This window comes from Lepisosteus platostomus, chromosome 5 (genome assembly GCF_059453375.1).
Source record: "Lepisosteus platostomus isolate fLepPlt1 chromosome 5, fLepPlt1.hap1, whole genome shotgun sequence".
In the NCBI taxonomy this organism is placed as follows: domain Eukaryota; kingdom Metazoa; phylum Chordata; class Actinopteri; order Semionotiformes; family Lepisosteidae; genus Lepisosteus; species Lepisosteus platostomus.
The window spans coordinates 20,781,923-20,808,040 of NC_142615.1; the positions used below are offsets into that span (position 1 = coordinate 20,781,923).

General features: G+C 40.1%; 1 non-coding gene and 1 pseudogene across 1 annotated transcript; both read right to left on the bottom strand.

The window, feature by feature from the left end:
* Positions 1-2,257: 2,257 nt before the first annotated feature.
* trnan-auu (transfer RNA asparagine (anticodon AUU)) lies at positions 2,258-2,331 on the bottom strand. Its single transcript has one exon. It is a non-coding gene; the product is annotated as a tRNA-Asn (tRNA).
* A 23,352-nt stretch (positions 2,332-25,683) lies between these two features.
* Positions 25,684-25,802, bottom strand: LOC148664695 (5S ribosomal RNA; annotated as a pseudogene).
* Between the last annotated feature and the right edge of the window lie 316 nt (positions 25,803-26,118).

Below are 26,118 nucleotides of genomic sequence, written 5' to 3' on the forward strand. Positions count from 1 at the left end.
TGTCAGATGGTGTCAGCCAATCACCATTCTGCGTTGGGTAGCAACGGGTGACTGTTCTCAGGCGGAAGATGTAAACAGCTTAATGTTCGTGTTAAATATTTTTTTTTAATTAAAATTCATTCTATACAGCAATCGCATATTTGGGTACCGTTTCATAAAACTTTCATGCTTAAAATGTTTAGGGAGAAATGGAAGACTGGTGTGTATTTTTTCTTTAAACTACCAAGACCAGCCATACACAGTACAGTTTACATACATACAGTAATGTTTTAAATTAATATCGTTTATGACCTTCAGATGCGTTATGCTCCTCTTCTTTTTATGCTCAGCTACTAAAATTTCCCTTTAGTGGTAAAATCCATATAAATATTCAAAACTAAGCGGATTAAAATGTGCACAGTAAAGACATTAAATGATTCAATCTTTGCACTACCAACCAATGCACCACGAGTGCCCCTGTCGGTCATTTTGGCCAGCCAATCACTTGCCCTGCGGTATGCTCCGGTGCCCCGCGGTGACTTGTGGGTAGGTTACCGTACCGCGGGTTTTTACCGCGCATTTTGAATGGCTGCATCTGTAAATGCTGCTGCTGTGATGTTATGCCGCCTTTCACCTGTAGATGGCTCTTTACAGTAATTTTTAAAAGTACTAATCGGGATGGATTACTGTATTTATCCTCAGTAAAGGGGAATATGTAAGTGACTATCCAAATATAATTTTTGTGTGAAACACATTTCAGAAAATTGTAAACCAATTTTCAAAACTCACAATAACACAAACACAATAAGTAAATAAGACAAAGGCAAAACATAAGTTCACAGGCACTTTCTGCATATTTACCACGACCTTACCTTCTGATCATCAAAAGTCTTAAAATCTTGCATTTTACAAGAAAATTTTAATATAAATGGGACATTTAGAACATGGCATATGAGAATATATGGTTAACCGAGGATGAGCAACGGGTGATGGCACTTTCTGCTTCTTGCTATAAACCTACCCCCTGGTTATAAAAACATCTAAAAATTATGACACTGAGGTGTGAGAGACAATGGAACAGACTATCAAAATCCTGAACTTTAGGAAATTTTACAGTACCATTTTTTCAAATATGACCCTGTGAACATGGCATGTCCCTCCTTCCTCATTACCAAAACATCTCAATGTTCCAACACTATGTACATTGGTAATTACAACACTTCACTGTTGCATTTCTGAGTTGTGACATTGTGAACATGGCATGTTAAAGTATATAGAAAATCTAGATCAGAACAGGCTAAATGCAATTCATAGTGATTTATCATTTTCTGACTTTCTAAATGAAAAACAATTTGTTTCGATGATTATGACACTTCGGTATGACATAAAATATGCTTCAATGACAGAATAAATAATCATGGAAAAAATACCCACAGTGGACATTCATAGTTGTGATTATAGGAATGTTAAATATCAGGTGAGTAGCTGCGTCAGCATGCGTAGGCTGCAAAGGAACAAGTAAAGGGTTATTCCATGCTGAAAAGAGAAGAAAGGAAACACGACGTGTTGGCCGTGGAGCCTTCTTCAGGTGTTAGAAAGACAGGGCAGTATGCAAAGATAATTTTCTTTTTATCTTTGCTGACTGCAGTTTATCTTTGATGACAACATCAAAGACATTAAGGAATTCTTACGGCTAACAGCTCCACATCAACTTCCTTTTATAACTAACCTCATCAGTTCTCTCAACTGCACTCTTCCAGTTTCTCACTTCAGAGAAGGATAAAAAACTCAATCATCCTCAACAGAGAAAAACCATCAACACCCCTACCACCTCCACCAATCCTAACTTTGTTGTTACTATACCCTCTGACCTTTCCCTTTCACCCCTTTGCATCCTCAGCTAACATATTTTAATATTACAACACAATTACAATAGATTGTACAGTATTTACAGTTTAAAATTAAGGTAAATATGTCCAAATATCAAAATCCAACTGCACAGTGCTAACAAAATAATGCTTGTCAACTTCTCAAACAAATCTGCATTGTATTTTTAAAATATTTCAGCAGAAGATGTGATGGGAGTATAAATGACGATTCGACGATCATTTTTCTTGGGTGAATATGGTTTTCTGGGGAGTTGCGATGTTGGGCATTATTGGACATTTTTGACAAGTGTTGAACAGTCACATTTCCTACAAATATTAAAATGGCTATGGTTTAGCTGAGAAATCCAATCGACCTATGCGAAAACAATGTTTACATCGCAGAAGAAACCCACCCCTGGGTGGACTTGAACCACCAACTTCTCAGTTAATAGCCGAACGCGCTAACCGATTGCGCCACAGAGACTGACTGGTGGAGTCTTTTCTCGAATCAAAAAAAAAAAATCTCTTACCGTTTATTTTGCCAGCCGGTAATATTTCTTCTGCACTGATAACCAAGAACTGAATTTCATGTTTCGCAAGCTGTGTGAATTTCATCAAAAACAAGTTTTTGAAAGGAAATGAACACATGCATTTAACAAAATCAAGCCCTTTGTGATTGCCCGAAATGGTACGTTCTGTATTACAAGATAGGAAGAAAGACACAGCTGGGATTTGAATCACAGTTCTTTTGTTCAATAAAGAGGCACTTTAACCAACTAGGCTACGGTGACAGGACCACCATCACCTTTTACAGCCTCTTGGACACACCGCTCTGAGACATCTGCGTTCAGAAAGCGCTGAACCTGCTCTCAGAGCAAATTGCCTCTTTTACATACAGTAGCAGCCCCGACACTGAGAAACGAAGAGAACTGGCTTTTATCTGGCATTTTTCATGTCCAATGCGTTTGACATCTAACAAGGGCGACAAAGTTCTTCTGCAACATTATTTCTTCTTCTTTTTTATTTCTGTACGCTTTGATAAAAAACTAGAAATCGTGCAAGGGAAAAATGTCTTTTTTTCATAGAGAAAACGTGGACCGGGAAGTGTTGTGTTGAGAAGAAGTGATTTAACATGATACGTGACCTAATTTATCGGAGCAAATGCTCACCCAGCAGGGTCTGGAGAAGTTGGAGAGTCTGGTGGATGTGATAATTATACGGTGTTGTGGAAGAAAACAGTCTTTCTTTGAATTCTCAATCAATCGGAATTTCAGTGCGAAACATAAACCCTTTGTGTGATTTAAAGAGATAATATTTTAAAACTCATAAAAAATCAGAAAACACGTTTCTCACTTTGAAATTTTAGACGGGGCGGTATATTACTAGTAGCGACACTGAGCACACTATGGGGGAATTCCGGTTATGTGAAATACCAGCAGTTTAATAAATAACGCATCTGATTTTGGATCATAATATTGTAGGTCCGACTTCTACCTGGCTCGTGTAAATTTTATTCAAGCTCCACAGTAATAGATGTCTATTATGTAATGAACCGCACCTGAAAGCAAACATTGGGTCTGTTTCCTTTGTTTTCCAGCATGAAATAGCAAATCGTTACAAAAAGTACCTGCTAATGTCCAATAGCGTTTTTTTTTTCAAATTACATTTTCAGGCTTCAGACACTTTTTAATAAAACAAAAGTGTCCGGAAACTCCCTAACTTTCAGGTTTGCTTGAACCTGTATTAAAAGAAGTTATTTGAAACTTCCGCGATCCCATTCTCTGATGTAGCTGTCTCTAAAGACGGATGTGATGTTTCGCAGATGTGAACTGTGCCTTCTCTCTTGTGTTCAAGGGTATTCGCTGTGTGAGATCCTAACTGTATGTCCAGTAGGGCTCTATTTTGTTTAGATTATGTTGTGTACAGATAGAACTCAACTGCATGGTGTGAATTCTGTGTTCAGGACGAGCAGAACCTGAAAAACTAAAAGTAGACCTCAATGCAATTTGAACACGCAGCCTTCTGATCTTTAATCAGACCACGCTACCTTTGCACCACGAGGTCACGACTATCAGCTAATTTGAATTCCCGAAAGGAGACAAATCAGCTTCACAAAAAATTCTGTGAAGAGCGCCGCTCTTCTGAAGAGAGTCTCTTCATCCCAGACCACATTTTATTCTTCCTGCGCAGCTGATGTGCAGGTGTTGTTCTCAATAACAGATCCAGGAACACTGACTGTTTTTCTATTTTTTTTTAATTAAGTACCCCATGGTGCAACGGTAGCACGTCTGACTCTAAATCTCCAAGTTCATTTTCAAAGTATATCAGAGTCAACTGATACTGATGAGGTTTTGCTGCTACTGAACCCGCAGTCTTCACCTTAAAGTTCAATTCCCCAAGCCTTCTGACCTTATATGTCCATCCCTTCTCGTCAAAACTCATATTTTCACAGAGTACCCTACAGAAATCGCAGTATAGAATGAAAAACTCAAGTAGATCTCGGCCACTGTTGGTGATTTTCCTTTAAAAATTTATCTCCTGAAATTTTACGGAGTGTATCACTTTCACTGAGACCGAGGAGTGTTAAGCTGTACATGAGTCTTTGTGGCTCGGTTGTTAACAAAAAGGGTGGTGGTTTGAGCCCTTCCAGGGACGCTATGAGCCTTTTAATGTACACACCCGTCTCACTTTATCTCCACAGCCGGTCTCCACCGCAATCAAATACAGAGCCCGCATATATAGCTCACTGTGTATATAATGAAGAAGCAGAGGTTAGTTTCTTATCTGCGCGTTACAGGGCCTTATGCAACTCGTACCATCAGCTGGGGTTTGATCCCTACACGGGCTATTAGTTGAAAGGTTGAAAGGTAAATGACATGTAAGAGATTTATAGATAGATACTTTATTGATCCCGTGAGGGAAATTAATCAAGCTTATCCAGCTGGCTTTTATGTTTCACACTAAATTGCGATCTTGAAACCAAAATAGAAATATGGAACACAACCGTTGTTCCCCAAGAAGGAAAGCTGTTTAACACTGATGACACACCTTTTTATTTAACCCAGATTGTGAAGACAACTCTGCCCTATCAAAGGAAAATGTTGCACAAAAGTTGGAAAGCACACTCTGAATCCATCTGTACTGTATATTTGATTTCCGCGAACTGTTCAAGGCTGCTTGGTGCTTCGCAAGCAAGTCATTTCAGGGAAGAAACTCAGTTTAGAGAACTACTGGTGCATTTTCACTCATTGAATTTGATCTTTGTACTCTCTTTTCATTCTCAGCTATAATATTTCAAAATTACAGTTCGGATTTGTTGGAAAACTTCACAGGCATTATTAAGATAGGACTGTACAATTGTATTTTAATATCTTGGTATATTTACCTTCATTTTAATATGGATGTAACCATAAATGTTGTACTTTTGTCGTACTTTTTTAAACATTTTAACTGAGGACGCACGACGACTATTATACCTTGTGATACATGCAAGACATCTGTAAACGAAGATGTAATTACAGTCAAATTGGCAATTAAAAGAAAACCACAATTTGTATAATATTATTTCTCTATGTCGATGATCAGTTGAAGGATTTGAAGAAACTATATATTATTCCTCGATATCGATGATCAGTTGAAGGATTTGAAGAAACAGCGGCAATAGCAGGTGATTTTGGTTTTGAACCCATTTTTACACCTCAATAATTCTCGAAAAAAGAAAAGACAGGCATGTTTTGAGTCTCATAATGATCATCTTCTCGATCCAAAGAAACATATAAATTTGATTCCTTCCGTAGTATTGGGATTTTCTTACGAAGATCTCACGAAGTATTGCCAGGATCTATATTTAGCATTCGGTAGCGATAACACTGCTGATATTGATTGAGTAGAAATCTATGATGTATTGACAACTTTATCTGAAGCGAGAAGTCCTAGAATGCTGCCTATGAAGTGTTAGGATTCATACCAAGATATACTTTTTGTTTTCAACCCAAAATGCTGCTATTGCATTACACATTATATGAACATTACCAGTTTTGGTAGCTTCTCTGCATGATTTTTCAAAACTGAAACTAATTACAAAATTACTTAAGATCAACCATTACAAACAATTATAAATCAGGGCTAATATTAATATCAACTGATGTTACTACAGAAAAAAAGATTTAACTGAAATATGAATAAGACTATGCAAGCCTAAAAAGTAGAACAATTCAATTTATTTAACTTTTTTTTTGAGAAATGGGCTCACACACCGGAAGACACTAACGTTTCTCTTCGTTAGAGTATGTGAATAACGGTTTAACCCAAAATGTTTGGAGTCCAGAGGGAGGACTTGCTCGCTGAATGATCTCTTTTAAGAAATCCCTGGTGAGATTCAACAGGTGTTTTCTTCAACAGCCACTAAAAGTCTGATGACCTTCTCTGGATTTCCTGAATATGACGTAAAATTAGTTCAAATCATTTGGTAGTTAACAGAACGAAATGCTTTGGAGGTACATTTAAAACAGCAGAGCAAGACTGTAGCACTGCGTGTGTGACTGAATTTAATTGTGTAAACCTGGCTCTCTATGAACACGAGCAAAGAGTTCTTACTCAACAGAAGATTGCAATGTGAGCACAATAATTTAAGACATCTAGAGATGCCAGAGATTGAAAGGACTTCATACATGAAAAGCATGCACTTTACCACTGAGCTACATCCCCTATTGCACAGCTGGTGGAACTGACTTAAAGATGTGCATATGTTCACTGACCACAATCCACCCTTCATGAATAATTGAAATGAATAATTTATTTTTATATCCAGTCACATGGGCGACGGTGGTTGATTCTTCAACGGGGGAGTGCGTTTTTCTACCTCCTTACTCGACTGTCTTTCAATTATGTTTTCTTTAAAACCTTTTTGCATCTTTTAAGTGCTTGTGATTAAATTACGCATAGAAAAACAGCAGTACAGTTGATGTTCATGGACCGATGCACACAACTCCAGTGATAAAGCCCTTTTGTAAATATTGTAGAAGAACGTTAAAGGGCGAAACAACGCTCCAACCACGTGAATGGTAACAAGAAGGATCGTGTTCTTATTTAATATGTGCTTTTGAATTGCCTTGTCAATACACACAGGCTTTAGAGATGGACAAATAATTTACAGTGGTGTTTGTAAACAAAGATGGAACATGTTATTTCTATACCAGGAAGAAAGGAGCAGACTCTTAAACTTTAAGAGACAGAAACAACACCTCATCACAGCTAACACTAATTAAAACGACATCACAACAGAAGAGTGAAGCCTTGAGTGAATCAAATTAGTTTTTGTTGGTCATCTGTGTCTTCATAACTTTGTAGGTGAGAGAGAGGATTGCGAAAATGTGCAGGTGCTTCTCAGAAGTGCGTTGGTGGTATAGGTTCCTTCAAATAACTGAGCCAGTGCATCCTCAAATCTTTTCAAGATGATCTGTGATCTGGTAACACATATCCTGAAACTAACATTCGAGGTAGGAAGTGTGCTCTTAAACAACAAAACACTCAAAAAGGAAGAAGCAGATCTCTGTACACAAGACGGTAGTGCGATATTAGAATTTCAGAGTTCTTGACGGATTCAGGCTCCTTCTCAGAGGTCCTTGCTCGCCAAATAACTTTGCATCTGAGGAAGAGCACCACGGAAAAAACCCAACTCAACAAGAGAGCGCGTTGGTTGCTCTTGCTCTTAATGCAAGAAGCTGTTTTTTTTTCCTCGCAATAATAATTATTAACCAGAAACAGCAGTACAGGTAGGTCGCATTTGTGATTATGTCACTTCTCTGCTTCAGCAAGGTCAATAAAAGACTCTGAAAGTAGTAAAGCAAAACTGAACTCAAAATCATATTAGGAATTATGAGCGATATCTCCATACAGGTAATCCAACAGAACGTTGAAATATTTGAATATCATCTCTCTGTATATTGCGCTGCTTTTAACCCAGAGTAAAACTATTGGATTGAAGGAATGCTAACCGCTGGGTTAAAATGTATAGTTGTTATTTGGAGAAATCTGTAAACTCGTGATCTTATATGTTTTAAAAGACAGCACAGGAAAAAACAGTGCTGATTATTTTCCGGAGACGGAGCACTGATGACCTATCCGAGCTAATCGATAAAACCCACCCAGTGGATACTCTAGCAGAACGTCAAAGAACATTCACCTTTGTATCCAAAGAAACCACAGGAACAACATCAGGAAGCACAATCAATTCCCCTTTTAAATCTTTCCTGTAAGGTATGCTATGTGAATTCATGAAGTTAATCCTCTGATCTCTTTTGATCACGAACAAAGTACTTCTGATGGAGCGCTATGTTCAAAGATTTAATAAGCTTTACCCCTGCCAATGATTCGGCGTGAAGAATTAAAAGTTTCACAGACAAAAGCAGCTCACCACCACAGCCAATATTAAATGTACTTGCCGGTACACTATCATGTGCACTGCCTCAAAAGTGATCTCGGCAGATGTTGTTCCCTACATAAAGCTGAATGTGCCAAAGAGAATTTCTGTTGAGAAAACAAAATATTTTTTCTGCCTTGATGTTAAGCCTGTCTTTTAGAAAGTCTATCTCTAAACACCTCCCGCAGCCTAACAAAAAGCACTTTTACTGATCGTATTGCAGGTCTTAAAGCATTAACATTTGGCAGCAGTGGGATTCGAACCCACGCCCCCAGAGAGACTGGAGCCTAAAATCCAGCGCCTTAGACCGCTCAGCCACGCTACCTTCCACCAGCTCCATCTTCCTCACATTGCTGACTTGGAAAATGCCGGCGGCTTCAGCTCTTGTCGTCGGATCTAATGATATCATGACATGTGGAAGTGACTGCACCTTCATCTTCCGAGATGCTTTCAATAGCACAAACGCTACTTTCACCGGCACAAACATAGCAATAACGAAGGAGGTGAGTTTCATCCTTTGTGCTGTTTGTAGGGGCGCAACTCTACGGTGATCTACTGACTTGAAGAGCAAAAATCAAAATCCTCTGCTACTACTATTGCTTTTTTCATAGTTTCTTCAAATCCTTCATTTGAACGCAGATTTTGAAGGATATTGATGATAATACCACATAAATTGTGGTTTTCGCCAATTTTATTCAAATACCAGCCTTTTTTACAGTTCCTTGCGTGTTTCACAAGGTATAATAGCCCCCCTCGCATCCTCAGCTAACATATTTTAAAATTGCAATAGATTATACAGCATGCATGTTTACATTTATATTAAAATTAAAGTAAATATACAAGAATACATACAGTGCTAGCCCAATAATTCTTGTCAGGTTCTCCAACAAATCTGCGTTGTTATTTTAACATGTTTCAGCTGAGGGTGCAACAGGAGGATAAATGAATTTTCCCGCCAGCCATTCAAAGACCAAATTCCATGAGTGAACATTATTTTCTCAGAAGTTGCCAGCATTGGACTTTGCCGGTGGTATTGAATTATGTCCACAACTGTTGTAGTAGTTCCTTCTTGAAGTTCGACACGTGCAAAGCACTCGTAATATCATAGGTGTTAAAGTTCGCTGAGTCTATTCGAGTCATGGTGTGTATCCCTGCCTATCATTGGGAGACGGGTAGCTTTTTTACACTCAGATTCCAATCTTCAATGCTTTATGTGAGAGCTTACATAACTTTCATTTTCTCACATTTTCTGAACACTGTTCCAAAGGGGCACCCTGTCAATTCCGAATACTTTTCAAAAATCTGCCTGCACGTTTGATTATTGTCATTTCATTTAGAAAAAGTTCAATATTGATCATAACTAAAGAAAATAATGATCACGAACAAAAAAGGGATAAAGATGCCAGTCGATCTTAAATCACAGCTGGGTGACTCGGGCTTCTGTTCTGATATGGTTGTACGAGAAACTATAGGAGATTGGCAAAGGAGGAATTGCCAATCTCCTATAGAACATGAGTTGAATCAGGAGTGAGACATTTCGTATACTCGTGCATATGTCAACGCCTGACCTACATCGTAAAACTAACATTAAGTTGTCAGAAACATTCATTTATATACAAACAAGAGACAGACCAAGTAATAATTCTACATTAGTTCAGGTGGGTAAACCTGAACTAACAAACCTATTAATAATTCTACATTAACGTGTCCTACACTGATCAGATTAATTGAAATGGTCTGATTCATAGCCTGTGCAGTTCGTGCTAATTATACGAATAAGTACTCGGAAGAAGCCGCAGCTCAGGTATTAAAGAGATTTGAAATCGGATCGGTGGATTTAGAGTCCAGAGTACGAACCGACAGCTGACACAGGTCTTTTATAGAACCGTTTTGATTTTCTCTACTTTGTCCCCGTGACATCATTGTCCTGCTTGCAGCCAAGCCCGACACACGGTACCATCTGGTTTCTGTCGCTGGGCCTGTCGCTGGGCACTCACCCTGTGGTCTGTGTGGGTCCTAATGCCCCAGTATAATGATGGGGACACTAAACTGTAAACAGGCGCCGTCCTTCGGCTGAGATGTAAAACTGAGGTCCTGACTCTCTGTGGTCATCCAGGTGGATGCTGCACATTGGTGGTGGTGGAGGGGGAGTTCCCCTTACCTGTAAAGCGCATTGAGTGTAGTGTCCAGAAAAGCGCTGTATAAGTGTAAGCAATAATTATTATTATAATTATTATGTAAAATGCAATAAAAATTATATCAAATGTCAAATATCAAAATAAGATTCAAAATCGATTAATGTAAAAACTGATAAAGCTAATGCTTTTTTCAGGGCTATATCTGCTTTTTTTAAAGAGAAGTCTGTCGCGATTGTGAAAGTTAGAGAAGATGTACCAGCGGGTGCCTTCATATCTCCAGCTTCAGTCCTGCCTGTAGCTTTGAAAAGGTTAAAAGCCCCCGAGTGGTCTCTCTTTAGTCGAAGGAATTGCTGGAGCAGTAGGACGCAGAGCACCATCCAGCAGCTATAGACAGTGCTCGGCGAAGAGCTGATTCTGTTTTCAGCACAGGGAGTGAGAATGAGCTCAGTCTGGTTCCCAGCAGAATCCATCCTGGTTTGGTTGCTGTGCGTCTGAGGCTCTTTGGATCACAACGTGAAAAAAAAAGAAACAATTGCTCCCATTGTGTGACTTCCACGAGAGGAAGGGAAGATATCACTTTAGAAAATCAGAACTGAATATTTGGATCTGGTGCCTCAATTTTTATCAAATTATTAAATAAATAAATAATTAATAATAAATAAATTAATAATTATTAAAATATCAGATTGTGTTTCTGCAACATTTAGTGCACAGTACGCCATTTTTATCTAAAAATAAAACAACAGTCACAACGAGAGCTTTACATGCAGTCTGGGGTATATTCCCTTTTTATATTTTTGCCACTTTATATCGAAACTGTTATTCTCCCAAAAGTGCAGTAGTAGCTAGTACTTGATAAAAATGTACAATTCACCACTGGCATAAACAGATGTGTGCCGTGTCTGTCTTTGTAAGCATTTGTTTAAAAAATAAGTTCACAATACGATAAAAACACAGAAAGCACAAACTTAATAATATGATACTTAAACGATATAAAATCAATACCAAATCATAAAGCCAATTAAGTAGCTAACATTTGAAAACAGAGAACACCTTTATATCTACAAAAAATGTGACATTTGTATCTACTTTTGAATTACAAAGCAGACAGAGTAGTCCTTGAATTCAAAGATCAGATCTTGGCCAAAACAAGACAATCAGACGTGAGCTGAATTCAGAACAATAGCCTCTGCTTCGTCGTTTATTGAGCTTTTGATCAACGTCTGAGTGAAAAAGTTTCGCTGTTTTAACTCTTTGATTAAAGTACACAAAAAGCACCTTTCTTCAAGCCATCGACCTAATGATCCACAGCTGTTTCCACTACAATCCTCCCCTCTACCAACTGAGCTATCGAAGGGATGTTAGGAGTTGCTCTCTGGCACATACTGCCGAATGTAGTGAACTGTTCCGGGTGATTTCAATCCCAGTTCGACATCAACTTTCCAACTCATTTCCTTAGTCTTGTTTACCTTGAATATAAGCCATGAACCAGGATTCTACTATATAAACTTCCGGGGATATTACAACATGTTTGATGGGGCATCAATCATTCCAGGCGGAACTTGACTCCTTTTTTTCCTCGAGGGATCATATTAAACATTTCATTAGGATCGGGAGGAGGATCGCCATGAGACACAAAACAAACAGTTTATTTTTGTCTTTATTAGAAAGTAGCGTTTGTACTACATTATTAATATTTTCGTGGAAATATAGAGGTTGTAAATTTTAGAATTTATATTTGAATCGAAATGTGGTTTTGAGTTAAATATTAGCGTGTTCATGTAATTAGTTTGTGTTTGTCATTACTATATATAAATTGCCATGTTACTAGAATTTGTAGTTTACTAGTTGTGTTTTTTATGATGATTAGCCGTTTGTTGATTACAATACTGTATATAATGTATTATTCACAGGTCAGACACACTTGGACAGAAGCTCCATACTTTTTTTTATCTGACAATCCAGAACCAGAGGACATTCAGACAATCAGTGCTGCTACATGAATAATATCAGACAGAACAGCCTGGACTCAGGTCACATCTCCCCATTTTCTCCTTCCTCACAGCCACTTAGTGACAGAGAAGAGCTCCTGGTTTTCCTCTCTGTGAACTGGGCTCAGAGGTCACTGATCTGGGTGCTGTGGACTCTGTTCCAGGTCAGAAGCAAGAAGCTTCTATTAACCCTTTCCAGGACCTCCAGCCCTTCAGTATTACTTTCTTTACTGTATGTCAGCCTCCAAACATGTTTTATAAATGTTTTATAACACAAGTGAGTGTGGAATTATCTATTTATGTAATAAACACAAGTAGTGACACTCTGGTCAGTATATTGATTATTAGTAGCCGATGGGCCAATGGCCGTGTCTACAATAGTGACCAGTTGACCAGTCTGTAGCTCTGTGCAGTGGGACTCAGATCACACAGAAGAAGACCTGTCTGTGTGTGATCCCACACCAGCCCTGGGAATCAGCAGCTCTCATAGGTCTCTCACAAGTGTCTCACAGTCTTATAAATTTACAATTAGATGAATTATTGTAACAGTTATACAGTTAATTTAAATAATCAGACTACCTATGGAACTGAGAGCAGGCTGGGAATAAAACCAGTATACACATTTTAACCTCCAGGATCAGGTTCTTGATCCGCCTGGCTTCTATACTCTGAAGATTCGTTTAAAACATTTAAAAGCACTTATTACAGGGACTTGTGCTCGTTCTCTACAGCTCCACACGGGTACGCTTTGTAACATTAATCTGCGAAGTTAACTTTTTTTTTTCGTGTTTAATGAATTTCATTCCTTGATTTGTCGCTCTCCTTTTACAACTGTTATGATTCGCTTGTCTTCACAGCCCGGTGTGTTCTTTTTTGGGGGGGGGGGTGTTATATCTGTAAGAAAAGACCCCCGGGCTCCGGACAGGAGCCTCCTCCAGCGGAGACGCGCTCTGCTCTGTCAGAAAGAGGGCTGTGACGTTACAGACACCAGTTGAGCGCCGGGATCAGAGCGCGAGACCGCGGGAGGCACGCTGAGCGCACAGAGGAGAGTTATTGATCATTTATCTATCGAAAACCAATTAATTCAACTGAAGAACCGTAGAATAAACAATTAACTTAACCGATATGTGAGTAGTGATTCTTTTTCTGTTTTTGACCCTGTTTTAAATGTCTAGAAAACAGTCAATAAAGACGGTAGTAGTTCAGGTGGGTAGCTGCGTCAGCATGCGTAGGCTGCAAAGGAACAAGTAATAGGTTTATTCCATGCTGAAAAAAAGAAGAAAGAGAACACAACGTTTCGGCCGTGGAGCCTTCTTCAGGTGTGAGAGAGACAGGGCAGTAGGCAAAGGTAAAGTAGCTGGAGAACAAAGGTTGGGAGGGAGGAGGAGTGAGAGGCGGGAGCAGGGGACAGAAAGAGAGGCCAATCAAGAGGTATCTCAATTTTACCTCCTCCCCAAAATCCACAAACCGGACACCCCTGGACGCCCCATCGTATCAGCATGTAACTGTCCAACTACTTACATCTCATCCTTTCTCGACAGCCTCATGAGACCGCTGGTTGAAGATCTTCCCTCATACATCAAAGACACCAACCACGCGCTCCAACTTTTCAATGATTTCCAATTTCAGGGTACCGAATGCCACATTTTTACCATGGACATCACATCTCTGTACACCGTCATTCCCCATAATGACGGCCTTACAGCACTCAAGCACACGCTGGACAAACGCACAGTGCTTGATCCACCCACCCACACCCTGGTACGCCTTGCAGAATTGGTCCTCACACTGAACGCATTCTCTTTCAATAATCTTTTTTACCAACAGGTCAGTGGAGTTGCCATGGGCACCAGAATGGGACCCAGCTATGCCAACATTTTTGTCGGCTGGGTAGAAGAACGCTTCTTCGCCTCCTACACTGGCTATGTCCCTGACCTCTACAAACGATATATTGATGATTGCGTCGGTGCCGCCACATGCTCCAACGATCAGCTCGAGTTCTTCCTGCACCATTTCACCAACTTCCACCCGTCCCTCAAATATACAGTTCACATATCTTCCACCACTCTTCCGTTTCTAGACATCCACTTGTCTATCAACTACCCCCGACTTTCCACTTCAGTTTATTACAAACCCACGGATTCACACAGCTACCTCCTGTACAGCTCATTTCACCCCAACCACACTAAAAACTCTCTTCCTTTTTCACAGTTCCTTAGGTTACGAAGACTATGCAGCGACGACATCGACTTCGAGAACCAAGCCCTCGAAATGTACTCATTTTTTATCAACAGAGGATATCCCAGCAGTGTGATTGACAGGGCCCTTGCCCGAGCCAAAAACACCCCCCGGACCATCAACCCGATCAGGAACTCCCGCCGTAACAACCGCATTCCCTTGGTGCTTCCTTACCACCCTAACACACTTCCTATCCCCAGGACCATTAACCAGAATTTTTCCATCCTACAGGATGATCCCTCCATTGGGGCCCTCTTTTCTGATCGCCCTATCATCTCATATCGCCGACCACCTAATCTGCGTAACCTCCTTGTTCACAGCTCCCTTGACCGCCCTCAACAACCATCCACACCAGGCACTTTCCCTTGCAACAGAGCTCGCTGTATCACCTGCAAGTACACAGCCACCACCACACTCATTCAAGGCCCCTCAGGACAATTCCGGATCACCCAGACAGCATCTTGTACCTCCAGCAACCTTATTTACTGTATCTCTTGCAGTAAATGCCCAGCCATCTACATTGGTGAAACAGGAAGGAGACTCGGAGACCGCTTCAGAGAACACGTCAGGGCTGTGAAGATTAAAGATCTCTCCAAGCCCATTGTTTCTCATTTCACCTCTGATGGCCACGACCACACTAATCTCTCCGTCTGTGTTCTCAAAGACGGTTTTCCGAACTCATACATCAGAAAGACCACCGAAACTAAAATTATTCTGCAGTTAGGATCACACATTCTCCCTTCCCTTAACGACAGATTACTGTTCTTTTAAATTTTCTCCATTCATTGGAAGTTTCATTTCACACCTCTCTGCACCCATTCTGACTTCACACCTCTTGATTGGCCTCTCTTTCTGTCCCCTGCTCCCGCCTCTCACTCCTCCTCCCTCCCAACCTTTGTTCTCCAGCTACTTTACCTTTGCCTACTGCCCTGTCTCTCTCACACCTGAAGAAGGCTCCACGGCCGAAACGTTGTGTTCTCTTTCTTCTTTTTTTCAGCATGGAATAAACCTATTACTTGTTCCTTTGCAGTCAATAAAGACTGTATCGATCAATTACCATAGTGCGTTTAGTGTAAAAAATGTTAAAACCGAAATTAAACAATGATTATTCATATTATTATTTAGGTAACTATCCTAGAGCTAAAAAAATATATATTCCAAGTTGATAAATGTTTGTAACAGTTTTTCCCGTGTTTATAAATCATAAGTATGGTAACCACGGCGACAGGCGCCATGTCACTGTGCGCGTCTAGGTGTCTCGCGTTCGTCACAAAGAGCGATGTGACGTCATGGGTATGTAGCGGCGAGGCTTATTAATAAGGCAGAATTAAGTGTTTCTGAGCTTTCCCAAATTAGGCCTCATTTCTCTGTTCATCTCTGTGGTGCAGCCACAGAGAAACTATTCATGCAGGCTGATTTAAGGTTCCTTTGATAAGGACAGCTCCCAAAAGGGAATGCACTTAGCTGAGCCTGGCTATCATGATCAATGGTCATCCATTGGCGCCTATCTGTCTAGGGAGTGCCAGATGGACATCTGGACTGCATTCCTAAGTGTCAGGAGTAAGTGACTCATATCTCACCTTGATCAACCAATCAGGGAATGGTAGGGCCGAGTAACCCACGGGAGTTCCTCCAGGTAAAAACAGGAAACACAGAGAGCCTGTATTAAGATTCAGGAGAATTCTGTGGAATATCCTAAAGGGAATTCAAAGGAGAATTCCAGGGCAGGATGGCCCAGGAGCAAAAGGCTCCCAAGGGCAGGACATTCTCGCAGCGCGTCTCCTGACCATCCTGAGACTCAGCCCGGACAACCACGGAACGGCCAGTGTGTCCGGGTGCCAGAACTTTCCTTTGTTCTAAGAGTCTAGAGCGGAGGTTGCCAGAGAATAACCAGAGGATCCACCCGAGGTTAGCACCAGCAGCAGGCCTGGTAAACAGGTCGGAACTGTGGACAGCTGAATCACTATTCAGAACTAGCTCTTCATCAGGAACGAACCGGTCCTCTTCCTGACTTGCTGGGACCCACAGTCATCTTTTCTCCTGTGCACAAACTTTGCTAGTTAAAGCCAACAGTGAGCATCTGCAGCGCACCGTCGCAAGCCGCACAGCACAGCCTGGCACGGAGCCAGAGAGCGCGGATTGGACAGCAACAGCCTGCAACTGTTTCTTTGTGCCCGCAGGAGATCTGAATCCCCAGAGATTGGATGAGTATTTAACTTCAATGCATTACAGCTTGAGAATTCAATTGTTATCCCAACCAGTTGATATCAATTTAATTCCTAAGAGTTATGTACTTGTTTTGAGTATCTAATGTAGAAGTTGTAACCAAGTTCACTTTACGAAACGGTCTTAATGAATGATATACTGAACGTATGTCCTCTTGATATGTGTAACACTTTGTAACTGACTGAATATATACCTTTTGTATTCTGATAACCCTCTCGATAAGATCTGTTAGGTTTACATGCATATTCTATGTATTAATAAATGTATCCTCGTTTATTAGTACCAGTGTGTGTGCGTTGTTTGAGTTATGTCGCATGGTTGGACTCTAAAGCCATCAAAAGAATCAACTTTGTGATTTACTGCTACAATTAATAATTGTCTCAGTAAATGCCCAAACCCTACAGAACTGGTGCCTTCAGGGAGCCACTACATTTACATTTTGGCTATGGCAACGTTACATATTTGGCGTCCCTGAACGGCTATGAATGATTACAGGTAGCAACAAATACTAATACTAGTGTATTCATACAACTTCATTCAGTACAACTGGTAGTTTTAATGCTAGTGTTCATGTGAGTATTAATGATGATAGCGCTACTGATAGTTTAGTTTTAATGTTCATATTCATGTTAATATCAATTATAATTATAGTGTTACTGTTAGAGTATTAACAGTAGTAGTAGTGTTATTTTTAATAATAGCATTACTGTTATTATAAGTAGTTTGTGACAGTGTTAGTGATAATGATAGTGTATGTCTTAGTGATAGTGTTACTGTTGTAATATGAGTGGTATTTGTGTTAATGTTAGTTATCGTGTATCTGTAGATACTGGACAGATAGCCCTCCTGCATATCAAACAGTCCGAGTGTTAGTGTCAGTTAGTGTTTACTGACCGTTGACAATGTACAACTATTTTTTAGGTTGCAAGTTAAGTCAGCGAAAGTGTTCAAAAATCCTTTTGCCCAGTTCTGAGGGCCTGTCCCCATCCTATTCCATAATGTAATTATATATAATAGAATACCTTAAAACACTGACCATTTCCTTACTAACTGCATGCGTTAAATTTGTACATCAGCACATAGCAGGGGACACATTGCCACAATGTATTATCAATGTTAAATTACAACCGTAATATCGACAACATTAATAAATGCATATATTATTGAAATTGAAAACATATCTAACACTGCATCTTTTCCAGTTATATACCAAAATGCATTGCTGATATTCGTTGGTCGCCATTTTGGTTAAATACTATCACGTTTTTCAACGAAGGAGAAATCTGCAAAAATCTCAGCAATCCTCTTTTCACAAGTAAGTATAAATAATAATAATACTATTTTAATGCATCAGGTCTTACTTAATATAAATTTAATGAAAAATAGTATGTTAATAAGCAATAAATGGCACAAAATCAACTACAACTGTGGGAATTTAAAATTTTTAAGATTATAAATTACATGTAGCACATTAGCAACACTACAGTAATGCTAATATAACAATAGTGTAAGAAAATCCTGACCAAATTCCTTTCAAATATTGATACAAGATGTGAATGATTTCAGAGTTTCAGAAGTGGGTATTGAGTCTCCTATAGAGATCAGAGATGAATTGAGGCATGTGGGAAGGTGTACAAAACCATCGGACTCCCAGTTCCACATCAAGAGGCTGAGCACAGTGGAAGAGTTCTGTACACGCAAGCGAGTCCTTGCTGCTTTTATGATATTATATTCTCTCTGTGGTGTAGAAAATATTCACTACTAGTATTCTTGGTTACAAATAGGTCATAATATGACAGCCTACATCTGATTAATATGATCCATCTCTGGCATACTTTCTTTTTTTAGTTTATAATGTATAATCTTGCTTATCTTTTAATGCCAAAATAAAGTGTTTTAAAAAAGCTCCATGTGGTCACTTTGTAATCTAAGGTTGAGCAAATACTGCAGAAAAGTGCAGTTAATATGTGAAAATGTGTCCATTCCATTGAATGGTCATGTGTAATGTGTATCTCTGATTAGTTGATTAACGAAGACCCAGTAGTAAAAATAGCTTCTAATATTATTTCTAATATAATATTATTTCCAAATAAACCAGCTTTGGAGAGTAGGTGGAAGTGATGTCAGAGTGTGTTTGCAGTGTTGTCAAGGTATAGCTTATTGATTTTTAAGATATTTTTACATTAAATGTTTACTTTGATCAAGTTTAAGTATCCACAAAATTTAGCTTATAGATACCTATGTGTTAACCACTTAATTTGCAAGGTGTAAAACTACAAACTTTTCTTTTAAAATATAAGGATTACAGTAGTACATTTGATCCTAAATATTTGAGTAAATAAATATTGAGTGGAAACTTACTTGAAAAATGTCTAAGCTCAGTGATAATTTGGTTTTTAGACTTATGACAAATTAACTGATGATGGAATTCAACTTCGCTGGCACAAGCCGGAAAGATCAATGACAAAAGAGGTGCCTGGGAGACACAAATCTTTCTATAGCAATTTAAGGTACTCTTATTCTATCTTGTACTTTCAAACTTTGGGTACTCTTTACTTAGGACAGACTTAATTGCTCAATTACTATGATGCGAGCTAAACTTAATACATTGATTAAGCTTTGAGCTTAGTAAACCTTAATGGTTCTTTTTTGAGATTATATTCAAGAAGAGATTAATCATCATTTATCTGAGCACTAATATTCTAAAATTTTCTCCTAGCTGTGGTGCTGAAGTCCCATCCAACAGCAACAGAAAAAGAAATAAAGGAGCACACAATGCATATGCAAGGCAGGGGGCCTAGAAGTCTGGACACTGAAGATGATAAAATGCTGGTTCTAACTGTTAGGACAATTACACAAGGCTTTTCAAATGGTGAACAGCAAAAATCATCTTAACTTCACATTGTAATATTTTTTCTTTAAGATATAGAACTTGTAAATTTTGAAACTTATATTTGAATCGAAGTGTGTTTTTGAGTTAAATATTAGCGTGTTCATGTAATTAGTTTGTGTTTGTCTTTATATATATATATTGCCATTGTAATGTTGCCATAGCCAAAATGTAATGTAGTGGCTCTCTGAAGGCACCAGTTCTGTAGGGTTTGGGCATTTACTGAGACAATTATTAATTGTAGCAGTAAATCACAAAGTTGATTCTTTTGATGGCTTTAGAGTCCAACCATGCGACATAACTCAAACAACGCACACACACAGGTACTAATACACGAGGATACATTTATTAATACATAGAATATGCATGTAAACCTAACAGATCTTATCGAGAGGGTTATCAGAATACAAAAGGTATATATTCAGTCAGTTACAAAAAGTTACATATATCAAGAGGACATACGTTCAGTATATCATTCATTAAGAATGCTGTACAGTCATTCGTTTCGTAAATGAACTTGGTTACAACTTCTACATTAGATACTCAAAACAAGTACATAACTCTTAGGAATTAAATTGATATCAACTGGTTGGGATAACAATTGAATTCTCGAGCAGTAATGCAGTGAAGTTGAATACTCATCCAATCTCTGGGGATTCAGATCTCCTGCGGGCTCAAAGAAACAGTTGCAGGCTGTTGCTGTCCAATCCGCGCTCTCTGGCTGTGTGCCAGGCTGTGCTGTGCGGCTTGCGACGGTGCGCTGCAGATGCTCACTGACCAGCTAGTTAGTGTTGGCTTTAACTAGCAAAGTTTGCGCACAGGAGAAAAGATGACTGTGGGTCCCAGCAAGTCAGGAAGAGGACCGGTTCGTTCCTGATGAAGAGCTAGTTCTGAATAGTGATTCAGCTGTCCACAGTTCCGACCTGTTCACGAGGCCTGCTGCTGGTGCTAACCTCGGGTGGATCCTCTGGTTACTCTCTGGCAACCTCCGCTCTAGACTCTTAGAACAAAGGAAAGTTCTGGCATTCGGACACACTGGCCGTTCCGTGGTTGTCCGGGCTGAGTCTCAGGAGGTGCGCTGCGAGAATGTCCTGGCCTTGGGAGCCTTCTGCTCCTGGGCCGTCCTGCCCTGGAATTCTCCTTTGAATTCCCTTTAGAACAGTCCACAGAATTCTCCTGAATCTTACTGAATCTCCCAGGCTCTCTGTGTTGCCTGTTTTTACCTGGAGGAACTTCAGCTCATTCTTTGGCTGAAAGTTCCATGGGCATCAGAGTCCCACGTGGGTTACTCGGCCCTACCAGTCCCTGATTGGTTGATCAAGGTGAGATATGAGTCACTTACTCATGACACTTAGGAATGTAGTCCAGATGTCCATCTGGCACTCCCTAGACAGATAGGCGCCAATGGATGACCATTGATCATGATAGCCAGGCTTAGCTAAGTGCATCCCCCTTTGGGAGCTGTCCTTATCAAAGGAACCTTAAATCAGCCTGCATGAATAGTTTCTCTGTGGCTGCACCACAGAGATGAACAGAGAGATGAGGCCTAATTTGGGAAAGCTCAGAAACACTTAATTCTGCCTTATTAATAAGCCTCGCCGCTACACCATGTCACTAGTATTTGTAGCTGAAGTTTACAAGTTGTGTTTTTTTATGATGATTAGCCATATGTTGATTACAATATTGTATATAATGTATAATTTGAACTACATATTTCTCAGGTGTGAATGATTGTAAATTTTCAGAATACATTTCTAAACCAAATCACTGGCTTGATTTACTAGTTTCTACACCTGTAAAACCTATCTTTGATGCATAATAGATCTTTAACCATATATCTATAATAGTCCTCTACAGTTATCCGTATAATAGAACTCCAACCATTTAAGTATAATGAACATATAATCATAGACGTATAATTGACGTATAACAATAGACGTATATTAGAATTTCATTCTAGACCAATTATAGACCACATTTATACATCTAAGGTATATGTTTAAAAAACATATATTATACATCTTTTGCCCCCTGGGAAAATGGGAGAATTCTGCCGGCGCCGTAGCTGAGTTGGTTTAAGTACCTGTCTCGTTAACTGGAGATCCTGGCTCCACATCCCAGCTGTACCTTTCTTCCTGTATTTTTGTGCCGAAACTACCATTTTGGACAGCCGCATAGGGCTTGATTTAGTTTAATGCATGAATGCATTTCCATTCTGCAACAACTTGTTTTTCAAGAAATTCATACAGCTTGTGAAAAATGAAATTTAATTCTTGGCTATCAGAGCCGTAGGAATATTGCCGACTGGCAAGAAAATGCAAGCAATGTTTATTTTTTTACCGGAAAGGTGCGAATGGAGCAACCCTCTCTCATCAGTCTCTGTGGCGCAATCGGTGAGTGCGTTCGGCTGTTAACTGAAAGGTTGGTGATTCAAGCCCACCCAGGGACGAGCTTCTTATTATTGTCAATGTAAACACTGTCTCCGCTAAAGCCGAAACCTTAACCTTCTTTATATTTGCCGAAAATGCAAGTCTTTTGCCCGTGTCCAACAACAACACTTGAGACCGGGGAAGTCCAATAGTGATCAACACCGCAACTCCCCAGACAACCATATTCACCCATGGAAAAGTATCTTTGAAGGGCCAGCGGGAGACATCATTTATACTCCTGTTGCGTCTTCTGCTAAAATAGTTTCGAAATACAACGTGGATTTGTTTGAGAATTTGACAAGCATTGTTACGTTAGCACTGTGAAGTTGGATGTTGATATTTTGATATATTTACCTTCATTTTAACATAAATATAAACATAAATGCTGTACAATCTATGCTGTACAGTCAAGCACAGGTATATTTTGAGTCTCGTGCTGATCGTCCTGTGGATCCAAAAGAAATTTTTAAAGCTGATAAATTTCCAATTGTAATTTGCATCTAGCTACAATGTCCCTGGAAAAGAGATTTTATTAGTTGCGTGCAATCGGTATCTTTTACTTTATGTATGGTAGTGGAAATAGTTTTGAAAACGTTTTCTAAAGAAGATTGTATTGCCAGGACCTGCCTTTAGCGCTCAGTAGCGATTACGCTGTTGATATAGATGGAGAAGAAATGTAAGATGAGTTGATGATCTAAGCTAAAATAGCCCTAACACGCCTCCTGTAACAGTGTTTGTATTCATAGCAAGTAATATTATTTTTCAAACCCGAACGTTCCTTTTGCATTAAGTGTTATGTAACCATTAGCGGTTTCGGGAGCTTCTGAAGAGCGCACTTTTCCAAACTGAAGCCTATAAGAACATTATTCAACATGCACCATGGCCCAGAATCGTGCATCGGGACAAAGATTAACATCCATTGAAAGTACTCCCAAATAAAAGATTTGACCGAAAAATTGAAAGAGTAGGCAAGTATTAAAACAACGCCATAACTTCTCGACTTCCAGTCGCTTTCCTGGTTCAGGCTATGTAAAATAACATAATCAGTGGAGTCATGCCGAGGTTGTGAGTTCAAGCCTCACCTGGAGCAGCCTGGTTTTCTGTCTTGACAGGTAAACAGTGTTTTGTGTTATTTGCTAAATGGATAGAGGATTCTGTGTTAATTGTGCTCCTCCTGGGAGAGGTCAAGATGAGAAGTTCACGAGGCTGGTGGTAAATATCCTGTCCAGGAATATCGGGGCTGTAGGGGGTCAGATCTATAGATGTAGTAAACACATTAGTGGAGACGGTGTGTCTGCTCTCTGTGAGAGAGCCGGGCAGAAAGAATAATCTGTGGTCTGGGAAGAAGAGACCCTCGTTGGAAGAGCGGCGCTCCTCACAGGAGAGAATGAAAAAAATCTTTTTCAGGGACGCTGATTGTTCTCTTTGGGGGAATTAAAAGCACGCGTGGCCAGTGAACTTGTGGCGCAACGGTAGCGCGTCTGACTCCAGATCAGTAGGTTGCGTGTTCAAATCACGTCGAGGTTAGCAGGTGTTAGCAGGTGCTGTGCTGTGCCGAACCCGGAAACTACACCACGCAGTTGGGTTTTATCTGTACACCACTTAGGTAATCTGAATGAAATAACAGAGCAGTACAGAACACCCAGTCAGGAGCTTATGCAGCGAATAATCTTTAATACGACAAGAGAAAAGGCACCCTGCACAAAAAGCCTGATTTAAATCACACAACCCTGGTAGAAGTCGAATCGACAATCTTATAAACCGAAATCAGACGCGTTATCCATTAAACCACTAGCCCGTCACGTAAATGAATTGCACCATGGTGAGTTCTGCGCCGCTACTAGTAATACCCCCACCCCCATCTTAAATTTTAAGTGAGAAACGTATTTTCTACATTTTTGTCAGTTTTAAAACTAGGAGTATACGGCACTCTGCACAGTGTACGAAGTAAATTACTTTCGCAGTAATTAATTAATTTATTATATTTATTAATAAAATAATAATATAAATTTACTTCGTACACTATGCAGAGTGCCGTATACTCCTAGTTGCGGCACACATGATATATACAGTAAAAAGCCTCAGGCAGTGTTAGATGTGTTTTCGACGTTATATATGCGTTTATTAATGTCGTCGATTTTACGGTTGCAATTCGACATTGATTATACGTCGCGGCGACGTATATATACGTATAGCTGTATTTTCGCCGTGAATATACGTATATTCGACGAATCACTGCCCACTGGGAATAGGTTTATTCCATGCTGAAAAGAGAAGAGAGAAATCATAACGTTTCAGCTGTGAAACCTTTTTCAGGTTTGTTTTCTCTCTTCTCTTTTCAGCATGCAATAAACGTACAGTATTACTTGTTCCTTTGCAGATACGAATGCTGACGTAGCTACATACCTGAATATATTAAACGTTTCATCTATATGATCAACATAATGTTCTCCTGAATAACTACTCGAAAGAAGCCGCAGCTCAGGTGTTCGAGAGATTTGAAATCGGATCGGTGGATTTAGAGTCCAGACTGCGAACCGACAGCTGACACATGTCTTTTACAGAACCGTTTTGATTTTCTCTACTTTGTCCCCGTAACGTCATTGTCCTGCTCGCAGCCGAGCCCGACACACGGTACCGTCTGGTTTCTGTCGCTGGGCGGGTCTGTGTGGGTTCTAATGCCCCAGTATTATGACGGGGACACTGGACTGTAAACAGGTGCCGTCCTTTGGCTGAGACGTAAAACCGAGGTCCTGACTCTGTAGTCATTAAAAATCCCAGGCCGTCTCTCGAAAGAGTAGGGTAGTAGTGTAATCCCGGCATCCTGGCCAAATTTCCCATTGACCCTTACCAGTCATGGCCTCCTAATAATCCCCATCTCTGAACTGGCTTCATCACTCTGCTCTCCTCCCCACTAATAGCTGATGTGTGGTGAGCGTTCTGGCGCACTATGGCTGCCATTGCATCATCCAGGTGGGGCTGCACATTGGTGGAGGGGAGTCCCCGTTACCTGTAAAGCGCTTTGAGTGGAGTGTCCAGAAAAGCGCTATATACATTTAATATTATTATTATTATTATTATTATTATTATTATTATTATTATGTAAAATGCAATACAAATATCATGTTTGATAAATGTAAAAACTGATAAAGCTAATGCTTTTTTCAGGGCTATATCTACTTTAAAAAAAAAAGAGAAGTCTGTCGCGATTGTGAAATTTGGAGAACATGCACCAGTGGGTGCCTTCACATCTCTAGCTTCAGTCTCGCCTGTAGCTGCAAGAAGGTTAAAAGCGCACAAGTGATCTGTCTGGCGATAAACCTTTCCTCGATCCTTTGCGGACTTGTAAAACTGTTCATGATCAGAATAAAAAACGCTCACGCTAATACACAAGCACCCGTGTCTCGCCAAAGCTGACAAATAAACAGACGGAAAAGCCGCACTGCACGTGTGAACAGGGGAATGAGCGAGCGAGCGGGGATAGGTCGCCTCCTGAGCTTGAAAGCTTACAGCACCTGGTATTCCCAGGCGGTCTCCCATCCAAGTACTAACCAGGCCCATCCCTGTTTAGCTTCTGAGATCAGACAAGATCAGGTGTGCTCAAGGGGGTGTGGCCGTAAGGGAGAGCAAGGTTCGCTGGCACCCTTCTTAAAAAGAGGACAGCTCCGTCACCTCTTTTACGACGCTGCTTTTTTTCCCTTGCGTTTTTCTCTTCTTCCCACGTTCTCTCTCTTCACTGCCTTCGTCCCGCTCTTTTTCACTTCAGCCTTTCACTCTTGCTTCCTTCCAATGAGGACGGAGCTGCGGGAGAAAGGGCGCTATAGAGGATCGCTGTGGAGAGCTGCTGCTGTGCTTTGACATCTGAGCTCTGTGGAAAACGATCTCAATACAATTCTGAAAAACGCGACTCCCCGAACGCCAGCCGAACAAGTCTCCAC